Source organism: Cetorhinus maximus, chromosome 36 (assembly GCF_964194155.1).
Source record: "Cetorhinus maximus chromosome 36, sCetMax3.hap1.1, whole genome shotgun sequence".
NCBI classification, from domain to species: Eukaryota; Metazoa; Chordata; class Chondrichthyes; order Lamniformes; family Cetorhinidae; genus Cetorhinus; species Cetorhinus maximus.
This window is the reverse complement of record NC_135914.1, coordinates 5,846,320-5,867,980: the sequence shown is the minus strand read 5'-3', so window position 1 is coordinate 5,867,980 and position 21,661 is coordinate 5,846,320. Positions and strand designations below refer to the sequence as shown.

General features: G+C 43.8%; 1 protein-coding gene across 1 annotated transcript in view; it reads right to left on the bottom strand.

Annotated features, from left to right (window-relative positions):
• The window catches only part of sv2a (synaptic vesicle glycoprotein 2A), a 56,049-nt gene extending 35,529 nt beyond the window's left edge, over positions 1-20,520 (bottom strand). The window contains exon 1 of the mRNA XM_078534079.1: positions 20,388-20,520. The gene's annotated coding sequence lies outside the window, so the exon portion shown is untranslated. The remainder of the gene's footprint in view (positions 1-20,387) is intronic.
• Between the last annotated feature and the right edge of the window lie 1,141 nt (positions 20,521-21,661).

The following is a 21,661-nucleotide window of genomic DNA, read 5'->3' as shown; positions in this document are numbered from 1 at the left end:
TCAGGAGGGGGACGGGGTGGGTCAGGAGGGGGACGGGGTGGGTCAGGAGGGGGACGGTGTGGGTCAGGAGGGAGACGGGGTGGGTCAGGAGGGAGATGGGGTGGGTCAGGGGGAGTGGGGAAGGTGAGACAGAGACTGGGAAAAAGGGGCAGAGAGCGTGAGGGAGGGTCAGAAACACCACCTTTCAGGCAGTGCATTCCACACCACAAAATTCACCCTGTAAAATGAACGTCCTTATCTCACCTTTGATTCTTTTGCCAAGCATTTTAAATATAAGTTTTCCGGTTACCGACTCTCTGCCCATGGAGAAAGATTCTCTTTATCTACTTGATCATGAAGCAGTAGTACCCATACCCAGCAAGCCCTGGACATCATTCAGGCTTGGGCTGATAACTGGCAAGTAACATTCGTGTCACACAAGTTCCTGGCAATGACCTCACAGAGTTTGATATCATCAAAGATAGAGCAGTCCTGACACCAAGTTTACTGTCCACCCACTCTAATACCAGCACAATGTGGCTGGAATATGTATAAACTGCAACAGCACAAGGTTACTTGGACAACAATTCCCTCCCCATCCCAGAAGGACAAAAGAATGTCAAGTTCCCCTTCAAGCCACACCACCTTGAATTGGACGTATACCATAAGATCCTTCATCATCACTCGGTCAAAATCCAGGAATTCCCCACCTAATACTATCAGCAAGGACTGCAGCAGTTCCAATAGAAGGCCCACCATCACCTCCTCCTTCATGTCAGTCCAGCTGTGTACTCATGATGCACACATCGCTGCCCTGTAACCTGCCATAGCTTACAAAGTGGCAAGTTTTAAAGTAGGAACTCAGCGCATCTCGGATCCTGCTCCAAATTCCTCTCTCCGTTGCAGATACTGACTTCTGCACTTCCCAACTATCAATTCAAGGTCTTTTGTCCTTAGTGTTAGCCCTTGTTTTGGTTTCTGTTGCTCCCTGTCTAAGAAATAACAAGTGTAATGCAGGGTCCCCTTTAAGCATCATGAAATTGTAACCTGGCCATTAAAATTCTTGCAGACGTCTCCATTTAATTACCTGCTTGTTATTACGCTTAGCATAAGGTCAAAATGCCCAACTTTGTTTTTTTATAGAAATGTGTGGAGAAGGCGGGAGAAAGATATTGAGTGCGTTGCTCATTCAGAGAGCTGGTGCAGACATGATGGGCCAAATGGCCTCCCTCTGCTCTGTAACAATTCTGCTATCTCCAAAAGAGACAATCTAACCAAAGATAAAGTACTGCAGATGCGGGAAATCTGAAATAAAAACAAAAGGTGCTGGAAATGAGGAGAGAAACAGAGTTAATGTTTCCAGTCAATGACCTTCCATCAGAACTGAAGATAGAAAGAAATGAGAGAGTTTTTAAGCCAGTAAAAGGCAGGAAGAAGAAAGAAGTCCTGTGATGGGGTGGAGGGCAGGGAGGGTATTAAAAGACACGAGATCTTCTCATGAAACAGCCAAAGAGAGTGGGAATGGATTTACTAACGAAACAAAGTTGTGTCCAAATGAGGTGTGAATGGCAACAATCTGAATGCAACATGAAGGGGATAAATACAGAAACGAGACAAGACCAACCCAGGAAACAAATAAAAAGGAAGAAAAATACACATTGAAACAAGATGGAGCCGGAGGTTATGATCTAAAGCTGTTGAACTCAATATCGAGTCCAGAAGGCTGTAGAGTGCCAACTTGGAAAAGAAGATGCTGTTCCTCGAGCTGGTATTGATCCTCACTGGAACACTGTAGCAGGCCATGGACAGAAAGGTCAGAGTGGGACCCGTGGTGGAGAATTCCAATGACAAGAAACCGAGAGCTCGGGCTCATTCTTGCGGACTGAACGGAGGTGTTCCGCAAAGTGCTTACCCAGCCTGGGTTAGATCCCCCCCTGCAGAGGAGACCACATTGTGAGCAGCGAATGCGGCGCACGAAATTGAAAGTACAAGTAAATTGCTGTTTCACTTGGAAAGAGCGTCAGGGGTCTTGGACAATGAGAAGGGAAGAGGTAAAAGGGCAGGTGTTGCATCTCCTGTGCTTGGACAGAAAGGTGCCGTAGGGAAGGGAATCAGGGATCAGGGATGACTGAAGACTGGACTAGGGTGCCATGGAGGGAACAGTCCCTACGGAATGCTGAGAGGGAGGGCAGGGGAAGATGGGTTTGGTGGTTGAATCATGCTGGAGGTTATGGAAACTGCAGAGAATCATTTGTTGAATACAGAAGTTGGTGAGGTAGAAGGCAAGGACAAGGGAAACCCTATCGTGGTTCTGGGAGGGAGGGGGGGGGTGGGTGAGGGCACAGGTGCGTGAAACGGATTGCACACATTGGAGGGCCCTGTCGACCACGCTGGGTGGGAATCTTCAGCTGAGGAAAAAGAAGGACATGTGGAAAGTGCTGGTGTGGAAGGTTCCATCATAACAGAGGAGATGGGGAAACCCGGAGAACAGGATGCAGTCCTGACAGGAAGCAGCAGGTGAAGAACTCTCACATTTCTATCTTTCTCCAGTTCTGAAGAAAGGTCATCGACCTGAAATGTTAACTCTGTTTCTCGCCATGGATGCTGCCTGACCTACCCAGAATCTAAGGATGGAACTTTCCGCTCTGGAGACTAAGTCTGGTGGTGGGAGCAGAAGTCAAAGTGGCTTCCGCTGGAGGATGGGGCAGCTGAACGTGTGAGATCTTTGCACTGTTCAGCTCCTTCATTATACATCCACGAGGAGAACGATGAATCTTATGGTGGGGCGGGCAGGAAGTGGCTCACCCCATTGTCACTTCATAAGCTCCAACATCAGGGTGCCATATTTAACTGGCAACCAGACAGCCATTCACTCTTCCACTCTGCTTTTTGACTGCCCCACAAGTCCAATCTCAGCCTCTGCCCTCACCTGTTGGGCAGCTGATATCTCGCAGTGGCATCGACTGATCTCAAAGGCGAGGAAGTAGTCTACATCGCCAGGTGCATGCCACCTGTGTACAGTCATGAACGTGAACATTTGAAATTCCCGCAGCGGGGGTGCTTAATTTGGAGGGGGAACAAGACTCTAGTGTGTTGGCCTTTTAATGAGCGTTCATGAGATGCAAATGGGGTTCCAGACATAGCTCCGCGGGACACCCAACCCGCCTTTAAGCCTCCATGAAAATCGGAGGACAAGATTCCAAACTAATTTCCCACCGTTGGGAAACTGATTTTTGGCCTCCCACCAAATCTTGTTCCCCTGCCTGTTACAATTCCCACCAGTGGCGGGAGTGGAAGATTCCACCCTAACTATCTCCCCTTGACATTCAATGGTATCACCATCACCAAATCCCTGACTATCAACATCCTGGGGTTACCACTATGCCACTGGCTCCTCTAGGAAAGGTGGTGTAGGTACACCCACAGTGCTGCCAGGGAGTTTGAGAATTTTAACCCAGCAACAGTGAAGGAACGGCCTATATATTTCCAAGTCAGGATGATGAGTGGCTAGCCCAAGAACCTAGCTCCAAGAGCAGGTCAGAGGCAGGGAATTCTGTGGCGAGTAACTCACCTCCTGACTCTCCAAAGCCTGTTCACCATCTACAAGGCACAAGTCAGGAGTGTGATGGAATACTCTCCACTTGTCTGGATGAGTGCAGCTCCAGCAACACTCAAGCTCAACACCATCCAGGGCAAAGCAGCCCCGCTTGATTGGCACCCCATCCACAAACATTCACTCCCTCCAACACCGACGCACAGTGGCAGCAGTGTGTGTACCATCTACAAGATGCACTGCAGGAACTCACCAAGGCTCCTTAGACAGCACCTTCCAAACCCACAACCTTTACCATCTAGAAGGACAAGGGCAGCAGACACATGGGAACACCACCACCTGGAAGTTCCCCTCCAAGCCACTCACCATCCTGACTTGCAAATATATCGGCTGTTCCTGCACTGTTGCTGGATCAAAATCCTGGAACTCCCTCCCGAACAGCAGTATATGTGTACCTACACCACCTTCTCTAGAGGAGCCAGTGGTGTGGTGGTAATATTATTGGCCTCGTAATCCAGAGGCCCTGCCTAATGCGCTGGGGATGTGGGCTCAAGTCCCATTATGGCAGCTAGTGGAATTTAAATTCAATAAGCAAAATCTGGAATTGAAAGCTAGTCTTGTGGATTTCGGTAAAAACCTATCGGCTATCCTTACCTGGTCTGGCCTCTATGTGACTCCAGATCCACAACAATGTGGTTGTTTCTTAACTGCTCTCTGAATCTTAAATGCCCTCTAAACAGGGCAAGTGGGATGGACAACAAATGCTGGCCTAGCCTGTGAAGCCCATACCCTGATTAAATGTCCACTTAAACCTCTGCTCTGAGAACAACCACTTAAATAAAAGTAACAATTCCATATTGTTCTTTCAATAGAAACAGCCTCCTCATTGTGCCCTGTCACCGTCAAAGATTTCTCTACATGTACCTCCATATGTTGCTGTTCCTGTACCCACTTTGAAATCATACAATTTAGTTTATATATAAACAAGTGAACGATTGGATTAGATTCCAATCTGTAACTCATTTCCGGGTTTCTGTTATTCGATATATAAACCACCCTGAACCACTTGATCAGATTCTAGTCTGTAACTCACTGCCAGGTTTCTGTTATTTTATATATAAACCAACCCGAATCCCCCGATTAGATTCCAGTCTGTAACTCACTCCCGGGTATCTGTTATTCTATATATATATATATATATATATATATGAACCACCCCGAACCCCTCAATTAGATTCCAGTCTGTAACTCACTCCTGGGTATCTGTTATTCTATATATAAACCAGTCCAAATCCCTCGATTAGATTCCAGTCTGTAACACACTCCCAGGTATCTGTTATTCTATATATAAACCAACCCGAACCCCTCGATTAGATTCTAGTCCATAACTCACTCCCGGGTATCTGTTATTCTATATACGAAACACCCTGAAACCCTTGATTAGATTCCAGTCTGTAACTCACTCCCGGGTTTCTGTTATTCTATATATGGACCACCCTAAAACCCTTGATTAGATTCCAATCTTGTAACTCACTCCTGGGTATCTGTTATTCTATATATAAACCACCCCAAACCCCTCAATTAGATTCCAGTCTGTAACTCACTCCCGGGGACCTGTTACTCAATATATAAACCAACCCGAACCCCGCGATTAGATTTCAATCTGTAACTCACTCCCAAGTATCTGTTATTTTATATATAAATCACCCCGAACCCCTCGATTAGATTTCAGTCTGTAACTCACTACTGGGTATCTGTTATTCTACATATAATCCAACCCGAATCCCCCGATTAGATTCCAGTCTGTAACTCACTCCCGGGTATCTGTTATTTTATATATAAACCACCCCGAACCCCTCGATTAGATTTCAGTCTGTAACTCACTCCTGGGTATCTGTTATTCTATATATAAACCAACCCGAACCCCTCGATTAGATTCCAGTCTGTAACTCACTCCCGGGTTTCTGTTATTCTATATATAAACCACACCGAACCCCTCGATTAGATTTCAGCCTGTAACTCACTCCCGGGTATCTGTTATTCTATATATAAACCGCCCCAAACCCCTCAATTAAGATTCCAGTCTGTAACTCACTCCTGGGTATCTGTTATTCTATATGTAAACCCCCTGAACCCATCAATTAGATTCCAGTCTGTAACTCACTCCTGTATATCTGTTATTCAATATATAAACCACCCCGAACCCCTCGATTAGATTCCAGTCTGTAACTCACTCCCGGGTATCTGTTATTCTATATATAAACCACCCTGAAACCCTTGATTAGATTCTAGTCTGTAACTCACTCCCGGGGACCTGTTACTCAATATATAAACCACCCCGAACCCCGCGATTAGATTCCAATCTGTAACTCACTCCCAAATATCTGTTATTCTATATATAAATCACCCCGAACTTCACGATTAGATTCCAGTGTGTAACTCACTCCCGGGTATCTGTTATTCTATATATAAATCGCCCCAAACCCCACGATTATATTTCGGTCTATAGCTCACTCCCGGGTATCTGTTATTCTATATATAAACCAACCCGAACCCCTCGATTAGATTCCAGTCTGTAACTCACTCCCGGGTATCTGTTATTCTATATATAAACCACCCTGAAACCCTTGATTAGATTCTAGTCTGTAACTTACTCCTGGGTGACTGTTATTCTATATATAAACCACCCCGAACCCCTCGATTAGATTCCAATCTGTAACTCACTCCTGGGTGTCTGTTATTCTATATATAAACCACTCCAAATCCCTCGATTAGATTCCAGTCTGTAACTCACTCCTGGGTTTCTGTTATTCTATATATGGACCACCCTAAAACCCTTGATTAGATTCCAACCTGTAACTCACTCCTGGGTATCTGTTATTCTATATATAAACCACACCAAACCCCTCGATTAGATTCCAGTCTGTAACTCACTCCCGGGGACCTGTTACTCAATATATAAACCACCCCGAAACCCGCGATTAGATTCCAATCTGTAATTCACTCCCAAGTATCTGTTATTCTATATATAAAAAACCCCGAACCCCTCGATTAGATTCCAGTCTGTAACTCACTCCCGGGGACCTGTTACTCAATATATAAACCACCCCGAAACCCGCGATTAGATTCCAATCTGTAATTCACTCCCAAGTATCTGTTATTCTATATATAAATCACCCCGAACCCCACGATTAGATTCCAGTGTGTAACTCACTCCCGGGTATCTGTTATTCTATATATAAATCACCCCAAACCCCACGATTAGATTTCAGTCTGTAGCTCACTCCCGGGTATCCGTTATTCTATATATAAACCAACCCGAACCCCTCGATTAGATTCCAGTCTGTAACTCATTCCCGGGTATCTGTTATTCTATATATAAACCACCCTGAAACCCTTGATTAGATTCCAGTCTGTAACTCACCCCCGGGTTTCTGTTATTCTATATATAAACCACCCCAAACCCCTCGATTAGATTCCAGCCTGTAACTCACTCCCGAGATAGCTGTTATTCTATATATAAACCACCCCGAACCCCTCGATTAGATTCCAATCTGTAACTCACTCCCAGGTATCTGTTATTCTTTATATAAGCCACTCCAAACTCCTCGATTAGATTCCAGTCTGTAACTCACTCCCGGGTATCTGTTATTCTATATATAATCCAACCCGAACCCCTCGATTAGATTGCAATCTGTAACTCACTCCCGTGTATCTGTTATTCTATATATAAACCACCCTGAAACCCTTGATTAGATTCCAGTCTGTAACTCACTCCCGGGTTTCTGCTATTCTATCTATAAACCACCCCGAACCTCTCGATTAGATTCCAGTCTGTAACTCAAACCTGGGTTTCTGTTATTGTATAAATAAACCAGCCCGAACCCCTCGATTAGAATCCAGTCTGTAAACTCACTACTGGGTATCTGTTATTCTGTATAAAAACACCTACAAACCCCTCGATTAGATTCCAGTCTGTAAGCTCACTCCCAGGTATCTGTTATTCTATATATAAACCACCCCGAACCCCTCGATTAGATTCCAGTCTGTAACTCACTCCCAGGTATCTGTTATTCTATATATAAACGACTCGAGCCCCTCGATTAGATTCCAGTCTGTAACTCACTCCCGGGTATCTGTTATTCTATATATAAACCACCTAAACGCTTCGATTAGATTCCAGTCTGTAACTCACTCCCGGGTGTCTGTTATTCTATATATAAAACCCCCCTGAACCCCGCCATTAAACTCCAGTCCGTAACTCACTCCCGGGTATCTGTTATTCTATATATAAACCATCTAAACGCCTCGATTAGATTCCAGTCTGTAACTCATTCCAGGGTATCGGTAATTGTATATATAAACCACACAAAAACCCCACGATTAGATTCCAGTCTGTAGTTCACTCCCGGGTATCTGTTATTCTACATATAAACCCCCCGAAATCCCTTGATTAGATACCAGCCTAACACACTCCCTTTTATCTGTTATTCTATATATAAACCCCAACAAACCCCTCCATTAGTTTCCGGTCTGTAACTCACTCCCAGGTATCTGTTATTCTATATATAAACCACCCCAAACCCCTCGATTAGATTCTAGTCCATAACTCACTCCCGGGTATCTGTTATTCTATATATGAACCACCCTGAAACCCTTGATTAGATTCCAATCTGTAACTCACTCCGGGGTATCTGTTATTCTATATATAAACCACCCCAAACTCCTCAATTTGATTCCAGTCTGAAACTCATTCCCAAGTATCTGTTATTATATCAATAAACCACCACGAACCCCACGATTAGATTCCAGTCTGTAACTCACTCCTGGGTATCTGTTATTCTAAATATAATGAACCCCAAACCCCTCGATTAGATTCCAGACTGTAACTCACTCCTGGGTAACTGTTATTCTATATATAAACCCCCCCGAACCCCTCAATTAGATTCCAGTCTGTAACTCACTCCCGGGTATCTGTTAATCTATATATAAACCACACCGTACCCCTCGATTAGATTCCAGTCTGTAACTCACTCCCAGGTATCTGTTATTCTATATATAAACCACCCCGAACCCCTCAATTATATTTCAGTCTGTAACTCACTCCTGGGTATCTGTTATTCTATATATAAACCACCCCAAACCCCTCAATTAAGATTCCAGTCTGTAACTCACTCCTGGGTATCTGTTATTCTATATGTAAACCCCCTGAACCCATCAATTAGATTCCAGTCTGTAACTCACTCCCGTATATCTGTTATTCAATATATAAACCACCCCGAACCCCTCGATTAGATTCCAGTCTGTAACTCACTCCCGGGTATCTGTTATTCTATATATAAACCACCCTGAAACCCTTGATTAGATTCCAGTCTGTAACTCACCCCCGGGTTTCTGTTATTCTATATATAAACCACCCCGAACCCCTCGATTAGATTCCAGCCTGTAACTCACTCCCGGGATAGCTGTTATTCTATATGTAAACCACCCCGAACCCCTCGATTAGATTCCAGTCTGTAACTCACTCCCGGGTATCTGTTATTCTATATATAAACCACCCTGAAACCCTTGATTAGATTCTAGTCTGTAACTCACTCCCGGGGACCTGTTACTCAATATATAAACCACCCCGAACCCCGCAATTAGATTCCAATCTGTAACTCACTCCCAAATATCTGTTATTCTATATATAAATCACCCCGAACCCCACGATTAGATTCCAGTGTGTAACTCACTCCCGGGTTTCTGTTATTCTATATATGGACCACCCTAAAACCCTTGATTAGATTCCAACCTGTAACTCACTCCTGGGTATCTGTTATTCTATATATAAACCACACCAAACCCCTCGATTAGATTCCAGTCTGTAACTCACTCCCGGGGACCTGTTACTCAATATATAAACCACCCCGAAACCCGCGATTAGATTCCACCTGTAATTCACTCCCAAGTATCAGTTATTCTATATATAAATCACCCCGAACCCCTCGATTAGATTCCAGTCTGTAACTCACTCCCGGGGACCTGTTACTCAATATATAAACCACCCCGAAACCCGCGATTAGATTCCAATCTGTAATTCACTGCCAAGTATCTGTTATTCTATATATAAATCACCCCGAACCCCACGATTAGATTCCAGTGTGTAACTCACTCCCGGGTATCTGTTATTCTATATATAAATCACCCCAAACCCCACGATTAGATTTCAGTCTGTAGCTCACTCCCGGGTATCTGTTATTCTATATATAAACCAACCCAAACCCCTCGATTAGATTCCAGTCTGTAACTCATTCCCGGGTATCTGTTATTCTATATATAAACCACCCTGAAACCCTTGATTAGATTCCAGTCTGTAACTCACCCCCGGGTTTCTGTTATTCTATATATAAACCACCCCGAACCCCTCGATTAGATTCCAGCCTGTAACTCACTCCCGGGATAGCTGTTATTCTATATGTAAACCACCCCGAACCCCTCGATTAGATTCCAGTCTGTAACTCACTCCCGGGTATCTGTTATTCTATATATAAACCACCCTGAAACCCTTGATTAGATTCTAGTCTGTAACTCACTCCCGGGGACCTGTTACTCAATATATAAACCACCCCGAACCCCGCAATTAGATTCCAATCTGTAACTCACTCCCAAATATCTGTTATTCTATATATAAATCACCCCGAAACCCACGATTAGATTCCAGTGTGTAACTCACTCCCGGGTTTCTGTTATTCTATATATGGACCACCCTAAAACCCTTGATTAGATTCCAACCTGTAACTCACTCCTGGGTATCTGTTATTCTATATATAAACCACACCAAACCCCTCGATTAGATTCCAGTCTGTAACTCACTCCCGGGGACCTGTTACTCAATATATAAACCACCCCGAAACCCGCGATTAGATTCCACCTGTAATTCACTCCCAAGTATCAGTTATTCTATATATAAATCACCCCGAACCCCTCGATTAGATTCCAGTCTGTAACTCACTCCCGGGGACCTGTTACTCAATATATAAACCACCCCGAAACCCGCGATTAGATTCCAATCTGTAATTCACTGCCAAGTATCTGTTATTCTATATATAAATCACCCCGAACCCCACGATTAGATTCCAGTGTGTAACTCACTCCCGGGTATCTGTTATTCTATATATAAATCACCCCAAACCCCACGATTAGATTTCAGTCTGTAGCTCACTCCCGGGTATCTGTTATTCTATATATAAACCAACCCAAACCCCTCGATTAGATTCCAGTCTGTAACTCATTCCCGGGTATCTGTTATTCTATATATAAACCACCCTGAAACCCTTGATTAGATTCCAGTCTGTAACTCACCCCCGGGTTTCTGTTATTCTATATATAAACCACCCCGAACCCCTCGATTAGATTCCAGCCTGTAACTCACTCCCGGGATAGCTGTTATTCTATATGTAAACCACCCCGAACCCCTCGATTAGATTCCAGTCTGTAACTCACTCCTGGGTATCTGTTATTCTATATATAAACCCCCCGAACCCATCGATTAGATTCCAGTCTGTAACTCACTCCCAGGTATCTGTTATTCTATATATAATCCAACCCGAACCCCTCGATTAGATTGCAATCTGTAACTCACTCCCGTGTATCTGTTATTCTATATATAAACCACCCTGAAACCCTTGATTAGATTCCAGTCTGTAACTCACTCCCGGGATAGCTGTTATTCTATATATAAACCACCCCGAACCCCTCGATTAGATTCCAGTCTGTAACTCACTCCCGGGTATCTGTTATTCTATATATAAACCCCCCGAACCCATCGATTAGATTCCAGTCTGTAACTCACTCCCAGGTATCTGTTATTCTTTATATAAGCCACTCCAAACTCCTCGATTAGATTCCAGTTTGTAACTCACTCCCGGGTATCTGTTATTCTATATATAATCCAACCCGAACCCCTCGATTAGATTGCAATCTGTAACTCACTCCCGTGTATCTGTTATTCTATATATAAACCACCCTGAAACCCTTGATTAGATTCCAGTCTGTAACTCACTCCCGGGTTTCTGCTATTCTATCTATAAACCACCCCGAATCCCTCGATTAGATTCCAGTCTGTAACTCAAACCTGGGTTTCTGTTATTGTATAAATAAACCAGCCCGAACCCCTCGATTAGAATCCAGTCTGTAAACTCACTACTGGGTATCTGTTATTCTGTATAAAAACACCTACAAACCCCTCGATTAGATTCCAGTCTGTAAACTCACTACTGGGTATCTGTTATTCTGTATAAAAATACCTACAAACCCCTCGATTAGATTCCAGTCTGTAACTCACTCCCAGGTATCTGTTATTCTATATATAAACCACCCCGAACCCCTCGATTAGATTCCAGTCTGTAACTCACTCCCAGGTATCTGTTATTCTATATATAAACGACTCGAACCCCTCGATTAGGTTCCAGTCTGTAACTCACTCCCGGGTATCTGTTATTCTATATTTAAACCACCTAAACGCCTTGATCAGATTCCAACCTGTAACTCACTCCCGGGTGTCTGTTATTCTATATATAAAACCCCCCTGAACCCCGCCATTAAACTCCAGTCCGTAACTCACTCCCGGGTATCTGTTATTCTATATATAAACCATCTAAACGCCTCGATTAGATTCCAGTCTGTAACTCATTCCAGGGTATCGGTAATTCTATATATAAACCACACAAAAACCCCACGATTAGATTCCAGTCTGTAGTTCACGCCCGGGTATCTGTTATTCTACATATAAACCCCCCGAAATCCCTTGATTAGATACCAGCCTAACACACTCCCTTTTATCTGTTATTCTATATATAAACCCCAACAAACCCCTCCATTAGTTTCCGGTCTGTAACTCACTCCCAGGTATCTGTTATTCTATATATAAACCACCCCAAACCCTTCGATTAGATTCTAGTCCATAACTCACTCCCGGGTATCTGTTATTCTATATATGAACCACCCTGAAACCCTTGATTAGATTCCAATCTGTAACTCACTCTGGGGTATCTGTTATTCTATATATAAACCACCCCAAACTCCTCAATTTGATTCCAGTCTGTAACTCATTCCGGGGACCTGTTACTCAATATGTAAACCACCCCGAACCCCTCGATTAGATTCTAATCTGTAACTCACTCCCAAGTATCTGTTATTATATCAATAAACCACCACGAACCCCACGATTAGATTCCAGTCTGTAACTCACTCCTGGGTATCTGTTATTCTAAATATAATGAACCCCAAACCCCTCGATTAGATTCCAGACTGTAACTCACTCCTGGGTAACTGTTATTCTATATATAAACCCCCCCGAACCCCTCAATTAGATTCCAGTCTGTAACTCACTCCCGGGTATCTGTTAATCTATATATAAACCACACCGAACCCCTCGATTAAATTTCAGTCTGTAACTCACTCCCGGGTATCTGTTATTCTATATATAAACCAACCCAAACCCCTCGATTAGATTCCAGTCTGTAACTCATTCCCGGGTATCTGTTATTCTATATATAAACCACCCTGAAACCCTTGATTAGATTCCAGTCTGTAACTCACCCCCGGGTTTCTGTTATTCTATATATAAACCACCCCGAACCCCTCGATTAGATTCCAGCCTGTAACTCACTCCCGGGATAGCTGTTATTCTATATGTAAACCACCCCGAACCCCTCGATTAGATTCCAGTCTGTAACTCACTCCTGGGTATCTGTTATTCTATATATAAACCCCCCGAACCCATCGATTAGATTCCAGTCTGTAACTCACTCCCAGGTATCTGTTATTCTATATATAATCCAACCCGAACCCCTCGATTAGATTGCAATCTGTAACTCACTCCCGTGTATCTGTTATTCTATATATAAACCACCCTGAAACCCTTGATTAGATTCCAGTCTGTAACTCACTCCCGGGATAGCTGTTATTCTATATATAAACCACCCCGAACCCCTCGATTAGATTCCAGTCTGTAACTCACTCCCGGGTATCTGTTATTCTATATATAAACCCCCCGAACCCATCGATTAGATTCCAGTCTGTAACTCACTCCCAGGTATCTGTTATTCTTTATATAAGCCACTCCAAACTCCTCGATTAGATTCCAGTTTGTAACTCACTCCCGGGTATCTGTTATTCTATATATAATCCAACCCGAACCCCTCGATTAGATTGCAATCTGTAACTCACTCCCGTGTATCTGTTATTCTATATATAAACCACCCTGAAACCCTTGATTAGATTCCAGTCTGTAACTCACTCCCGGGTTTCTGCTATTCTATCTATAAACCACCCCGAATCCCTTGATTAGATTCCAGTCTGTAACTCAAACCTGGGTTTCTGTTATTGTATAAATAAACCAGCCCGAACCCCTCGATTAGAATCCAGTCTGTAAACTCACTACTGGGTATCTGTTATTCTGTATAAAAACACCTACAAACCCCTCGATTAGATTCCAGTCTGTAAACTCACTACTGGGTATCTGTTATTCTGTATAAAAATACCTACAAACCCCTCGATTAGATTCCAGTCTGTAACTCACTCCCAGGTATCTGTTATTCTATATATAAACCACCCCGAACCCCTCGATTAGATTCCAGTCTGTAACTCACTCCCAGGTATCTGTTATTCTATATATAAACGACTCGAACCCCTCGATTAGGTTCCAGTCTGTAACTCACTCCCGGGTATCTGTTATTCTATATATAAACCACCTAAACGCTTCGATTAGATTCCAGTCTGTAACTCACTCCCGGGTATCTGTTATTCTATATTTAAACCACCTAAACGCCTTGATCAGATTCCAACCTGTAACTCACTCCCGGGTGTCTGTTATTCTATATATAAAACCCCCCTGAACCCCGCCATTAAACTCCAGTCCGTAACTCACTCCCGGGTATCTGTTATTCTATATATAAACCATCTAAACGCCTCGATTAGATTCCAGTCTGTAACTCATTCCAGGGTATCGGTAATTCTATATATAAACCACACAAAAACCCCACGATTAGATTCCAGTCTGTAGTTCACGCCCGGGTATCTGTTATTCTACATATAAACCCCCCGAAATCCCTTGATTAGATACCAGCCTAACACACTCCCTTTTATCTGTTATTCTATATATAAACCCCAACAAACCCCTCCATTAGTTTCCGGTCTGTAACTCACTCCCAGGTATCTGTTATTCTATATATAAACCACCCCAAACCCTTCGATTAGATTCTAGTCCATAACTCACTCCCGGGTATCTGTTATTCTATATATGAACCACCCTGAAACCCTTGATTAGATTCCAATCTGTAACTCACTCTGGGGTATCTGTTATTCTATATATAAACCACCCCAAACTCCTCAATTTGATTCCAGTCTGTAACTCATTCCGGGGACCTGTTACTCAATATGTAAACCACCCCGAACCCCTCGATTAGATTCTAATCTGTAACTCACTCCCAAGTATCTGTTATTATATCAATAAACCACCACGAACCCCACGATTAGATTCCAGTCTGTAACTCACTCCTGGGTATCTGTTATTCTAAATATAATGAACCCCAAACCCCTCGATTAGATTCCAGACTGTAACTCACTCCTGGGTAACTGTTATTCTATATATAAACCCCCCCCGAACCCCTCAATTAGATTCCAGTCTGTAACTCACTCCCGGGTATCTGTTAATCTATATATAAACCACACCAAACCCCTCGATTAAATTTCAGTCTGTAACTCACTCCCGGGTATCTGTTATTCTATATATAAACCACCCCGAACCCCTCGATTAGATTCCAGTCTGTAACTCACTCCCGGGTATCTGTTATTCTATATATAAACCACCCCGAACTCCTCAATTATATTTCAGTCTGTAACTCACTCCTGGGTATCTGTTATTCTATATATAAACCACCCCGAACCCCTCAATTAGATTCCAGTCTGTAACTCACTCTCGTGTATCTGTTATTCTATATATAAACCCCCCGAACCCCTCGATTAGATTCCAGTCTGTAACTCACTCCCGGGTATCTGTTATTCTACATATAAACCACCTAAATGCTTCGATTAGATTCCAGTCTGTAACTCACTCCCGGGTATCTGTTATTCTATATATAAACCACCCGAACCCCTCGATTAGATTCCCGTCTCTAACTCACTCCCGGGTGTCTGTTATTCTATACATAAACCCCCCCACGAATCCCGCCATTAAACTCCAGTCCGTAACTCACTCCCGGGTATCTGTAATTCTATATATAAACCACGCAAAAATCCCTCGATTAGATTCCAGTCTTTAACCTTCTCCTGGGTGTCTGTTATTCTATATATAAACCACACAAAAACCCCTCAATTAGATTTCAGTCTGTAACTCACTCCCGGGGATCTGTTATTCCCTATATAATCCACCCCGAGCCCCTCGATTAGATTCCAGTCTGTAACTCACTCCCGGGTATCTGTTATTCTACATATAAACCCCCCGAAATCCCTTGATTATATACCAGCCTAACACACTCCCTTTTATCTGTTATTCTATACATAAACCACCTCGAACCTCTCGATTAGATTCCAGTATGTAACTCACTCCCGTTATCTGTTATTCTATATATAAACCCCACCAAACCCCTCCATTACTTTCCGGTCTGTAACTCACTCCCGGGTATCTGTTATTCTATATATAAACCACCCGAACCCCTCGATTAGATTCCCGTCTGTAACTCACTCCCGGGTGTCTGTTATTCTATACATAAACCCCCCCACGAATCCCGCCATTAAACTCCAGTCCGTAACTCACTCCCGGGTATCTGTAATTTTATATATAAACCACGCAAAAATCCCTCGATTAGATTCCAGTCTTTAACCTTCTCCTGGGTGTCTGTTATTCTATATATAAACCACACAAAAACCCCTCAATTAGATTTCAGTCTGTAACTCACTCCCGGGGATCTGTTATTCCCTATATAATCCACCCCGAACCCCTCGATTAGATTCCAGTCTGTAACTCACTCCCGGGTATCTGTTATTCTACATATAAACCCCCCGAAATCCCTTGATTATATACCAGCCTAACACACTCCCTTTTATCTGTTATTCTATACATAAACCACCTCGAACCTCTCGATTAGATTCCAGTATGTAACTCACTCCCATTATCTGTTATTTTATATATAAACCCCACCAAACCCCTCCATTACTTTCCGGTCTGTAACTCACTCCCGGGTATCTGTTATTCTACATATAAACCACCCCAAACCTCTCGATTAGATTCCAGTCTGTAACTCACTCCCGGGTATCTGTTATTCTCTATGTAAACCACCCCGAACCCCTCGATTAGATTCCAGTCTGTAACTCACTCCCAGGTATCTGTTATTCTATATATAAACCAAAATCCCTCAATTAGATTCCAGTCTGTAACTAAGTCCCAGGTATCTGTTATTCTATATATAAACCCCCCCCCCGAACCCCTCCATTAAACTCCAGTCTGTAACTCACTCCCGGGTATCTGTTATTCTATATATAAACCACCTAAACACTTCAATTAGATTCCAGTCTGTAAATCACTCCAAGGTATCTGTTATTCTATATATAAACCACACAAGAACCCGTCGAATAGATTCCAATCTGTAACTCGCTCCTGGGTGTCTGTTATTCTATATATAAACCACCCCGAAACCCTCGATTAGATTCCCGTCTGTAAGTCGCTGTTATTCATTATATAAACCATTCGAACACTCAATTGGATTCCAGCCTGTAACTCACTCCCGGGTATCTGTAATTCTATATATAAACCACCCCGAACCCCTCGATTAGATTCCAGTCTGTAACTCACTCCCGGGTATCTGTTATTCTATATATAAACCCCACCAAACCCCTCCATTAGATTCCGGTCTGTAACTCACTCCATGGCATCTATTACTCTATGTATAAATCACCCAAACTCCTCAATTAGGTTCCAAGCTGTAATTCACTCCTGGGTATCTGTTATTCTATACATAAAACATCCCAAAACCCTCCATTAGATCCCAGTCTGTAACTCACTCCCGGGTATCTGTTATTCTATACATAAACCATCCCAAAACCCTCCATTAGATTCCAGTCTGTAACTCACTCCCGGGTATCTGTTATTCTATATATAAACCACCCCGAACCCCTCGATTAGATTCCAGTCTGTAACTCACTGCCGGGTATCTGTTATTCTATACATAAACCACCCCGAACCCCTCGATTAGATTCCAGTCTGTAAGTCGCTGTTATATTTTATATAAACCATTCGAACACTCAATTGGATTCTAGCCTGTAACTCACTCCCGGGTATCTGATATTCTATATATAAGCCATTTGAACCCCTCGATTAGATTCCAGTCTGTAACTCACTCCCTGTATATCTGATATTTTATATATAAACCACCCGAACCCCTCGATTATATCTCAGATGTAACTTACTGATGTCCATGGGACCTGTACCTCTGCGCAATTCGATGCCTTCAATCTGTGTGGACCGGGACGTGGAGAAGGCAGAATGAAACTATTGATAATCTGATTGTCCTGATGGATTTGCAGAGGGGAATGATGTGGTCTTTCAATGATAGTGTTCCCTCTCACAGCCCTCTGTGTACAAGGATATTCCTCTCAGCACATTATTGGAGGCATGTTAAAGCCAGGCACCATTTCTCTTGGTATGATATCTCAGTCCCAGGTCTGTCGTAACCACTAGTGATTGCTCTAGTATATTCCAAGCTGCAGAGGGATCTGGGTGTTCTGGTGCATGAGTCAGAAAAGGTTAGTGTGCAGGTACAGCAAGTAATTAAGGAGGCTAACGGAATGTTATCCTTTATTACGAGAGGGATTGAACATTAAAGTAAGGATGTGCTTCAGTTATACAGGGCACTGGTGAGACCACATCTTGAATACTGTGTGCAGTTTTAGTCTCCTTATTTAAGGAAGGATGTAAATGCGTTGGAGGCGGTTCACAGGAGGTTTACTAGATTAATACCTGGAATGAGTGGGTTGTCTGATGAGGAAAGGTTGGATAGACTGGGCTTGTTTCCACTGGAGTTTAGAAGAGTGAGGGGTGACTTGATTGAAGTATATAAGATCCTGAACGGTTTTGACAAGGTGAACGTGGATGAGTCCAGAACTAGGGGGCACTGTTTTAAAATTAGGGGTCGTCCTTGTAGGACAGAGATGAGGAAATCTTTTTCTCTCAGAGGGTTGTGCGACTTTGGAACTCTCTGCCTCCGAAGGTGGTGGAGGCGGGGTCACTGAATATTTTTAATGCGGAGGTAGATAGATTCTTGCAAGGCAAGAGAATCAGAGGTTATCAGGGGTTAGACGGGAATGTGGAAATCAAAACACAAACAGATCAGCCATGATCTTATTGAATGTTGGAGCAGGCTCACGGGACCAAATGGCCTACTTCTGCTCCTATTTTGCATGTTTGTATATTCGTAACTGGGATTGAAATGAAAGGGGAATATGCTGGTGCTGAGGAATTCACCAGGACCTCAGGCTCTGTATGGAATTTCCCTCCCTCGACCTTCTATACATCTGTCTGATGCTTCTCCATTTTAATTCCATCTCTCCTACTCCCTGCTCAGTTCTCCTTCCCTTCACCCCTGTTGTACTCCATTCAACCTCCTTGCATATCCTTTAGTTTCTTTCTCTCCCCCTCTCCATCCCTCTGTCGACCTTTTCCCTTTCTGTATCTCTGCCTCTCCATTTCTCTGTCTTTCTCCCTCCATCTCCCCCTGGTGCATTTCTTTTACTCCTGCCATTTTTCTCGCTCTCCCCTCCGTCGTTTCTCTTTGCTCCATTTCCCTTTACATCTCTCCACATTCCCCATTTCTCAGTCTCCACCCTCCACTCTTTTGCTCCTTGCCTTTCCATCTGCAAGCTCCTGCATTCCTCCTTGTTGCCCAGGACTCTGGTCACACTGTGTAATGTCGCATTATGCTCAGCAGCCCCATGTCCACTGAAGTGCCTGGGGGCAATTTTCTTGAATCGCATGACAGAGACAGTTGGCGATGAGGATCCACCATGCCAGCTGTACCTGGATATCTAACGCTTGCCCTATCCAACTGCATGGCCACCACCACCACAGCAGTTTGATCAGTCAGGACGAATCTTCAAATCAACACACACAAAAACAGCAGCACAGTTCGAAGCATGTCGTGTGTCACTTCAGCATAAGCCCAGCTCCCTTTCCCACCTCAGCCCACAGCTTTGTCACAGCCTCTCCTTCTCAAACTGTCCCTGAAATTCATATATTGAGGAACAAGAAGAATTTTTCAAATATTTCAGAAGCCAGACATTAACAAGGAGAGCCCTCAAAGCACAGCATGTCTGACGATCCTCTGCACGACACAATCAGATTAAATATTAAAAACATTCGTCATATTAGCAGAGCAAATCTTTAAAATCTCTCTGTGCAAATGCTCCAGGACCGAGTGTGCTCAGAGTACGCAGGGTGACAATTATCAGCATTGACAAGGTCAAATCGACAACCCATTCCATCAATCCCATTCTATACATATCCCCAGATCACAGCTTCACATTTCATTCCATAGCAGACCACACGGCTGCTGTTACGTTTTTTCAATTAACCCAAGAACCAAAATCGCAGGGTTGTTAAAATCAATCCTTTCACAAAATGTCAAGCACAGGGGAAAACAAAATATCATCCAAGGATGCTCAGGACAAAATGGCCACACGAACAAACAGGCAAGAGAGGTTTTTGGAAATAACTCCCTCTGATAATCCCAAAAACAAAAACCATCACTGCTTTTTTTATATACATATTTATATATATATATAAATGGAAAGGTAGATGAATTGCAATGAGGCTGTTTACCTGATGGTTGAGAGAGGGGTTGGTCCCACAGTCAGTGCTAGATGCAGGTTACAGCTCTTGCAGGGATGCAGACTCAGAGAGCTGGGTACCACAGTCACTTTCCTCTCTCTCTCTCTCTCTCTCACACACACACCATCCTATAGGGAGAGTCCACATGGAAAGTGGGGGGAGTCAAGGGTTATCCAGCTGCTGTGGTAGCATTCTGTGTCAGAGATGGGAGGATACAGCTCTGCTGAGCTGTCAGAGACATTTTAATGAAAATATTTTCAGTTATTAAAACCAGGATTTCACCATTATTTGAGAGTAAAAAGCTGGTCCTTCCCATTTTCCCTCCCCTCCGCCAATGATTCCCAGCTCGCTTTTCCCTCATTCAACAGTTTCCCCTCTTTGTTGTTAAATGGCTCCTTTTCCCTTCTCCTCTTCCCGAATTCCCTGTCGGGGATTTGGTCCAGTATCAGTTGCCCTTAGAAATAAACAAGCTCAGTTCAACTGTCAATCCCCCCCCACCCCCCTGGTTCTGGGGAGGGTGGGGGGGGGTGCGGGTTTTGTTCTCGAACCCGTGAGATACCTGGGATCCTGAGCTGTCCCCGGGATCAGTCAATCGCCCTGACACCGAGAGATGTCTGTGGAATCAGGAGCTGACCCTCGGATCGGGAGCTGTCGCTGGGTTCAGGAGATGTCTGGGGTTCCTGGGGTCGGGAGTTGTTTCTGGGACGGGGAGAATTTTCTGGGGATTGGACAATATCCCTGAGATCGGGAGATTTCTGTGGGGGATCAGGCTATCCCTGGGGTTGGGAGACTTCGCTGGGATCGGGCGATATCCCCAGCGTCAGGCAGTCCCTGGGATTTCTAGATTCGAGAGATGTCGCCCCGAGTTCAGGAGCGGACCCTGGGATTGGAAAACATCTCTCGAATCGGGAGCTGCTCCTAGGATTGGGAGCTGACGTTAGGTTCGGGAAATATCCCTGGGATCGGGAGCTGACCGTGGGATCGGGAATTAGCTCTGGAATTGAGAGCTCTCCCTGGGATCGGGAGCTGTCCCTGGGATCGGGAGCTGTCCCTGGGATCGGGAGCTGTCTCTGGGATTGAGAATCAGGATGCGGAGACATCTAGCAACTCATCTCTGGGGTTTTAGTCCAAGATCTCTTTGGTACTAATGTACTTTGCAGCCCATTAGCTTGACTGGATACCAGTCCTTTTGTGTGAGGCCACGGAATACACATCAAGCAGGATATTGAACCATGAGAGGATCACATTCCTGCTCCATCCAATTC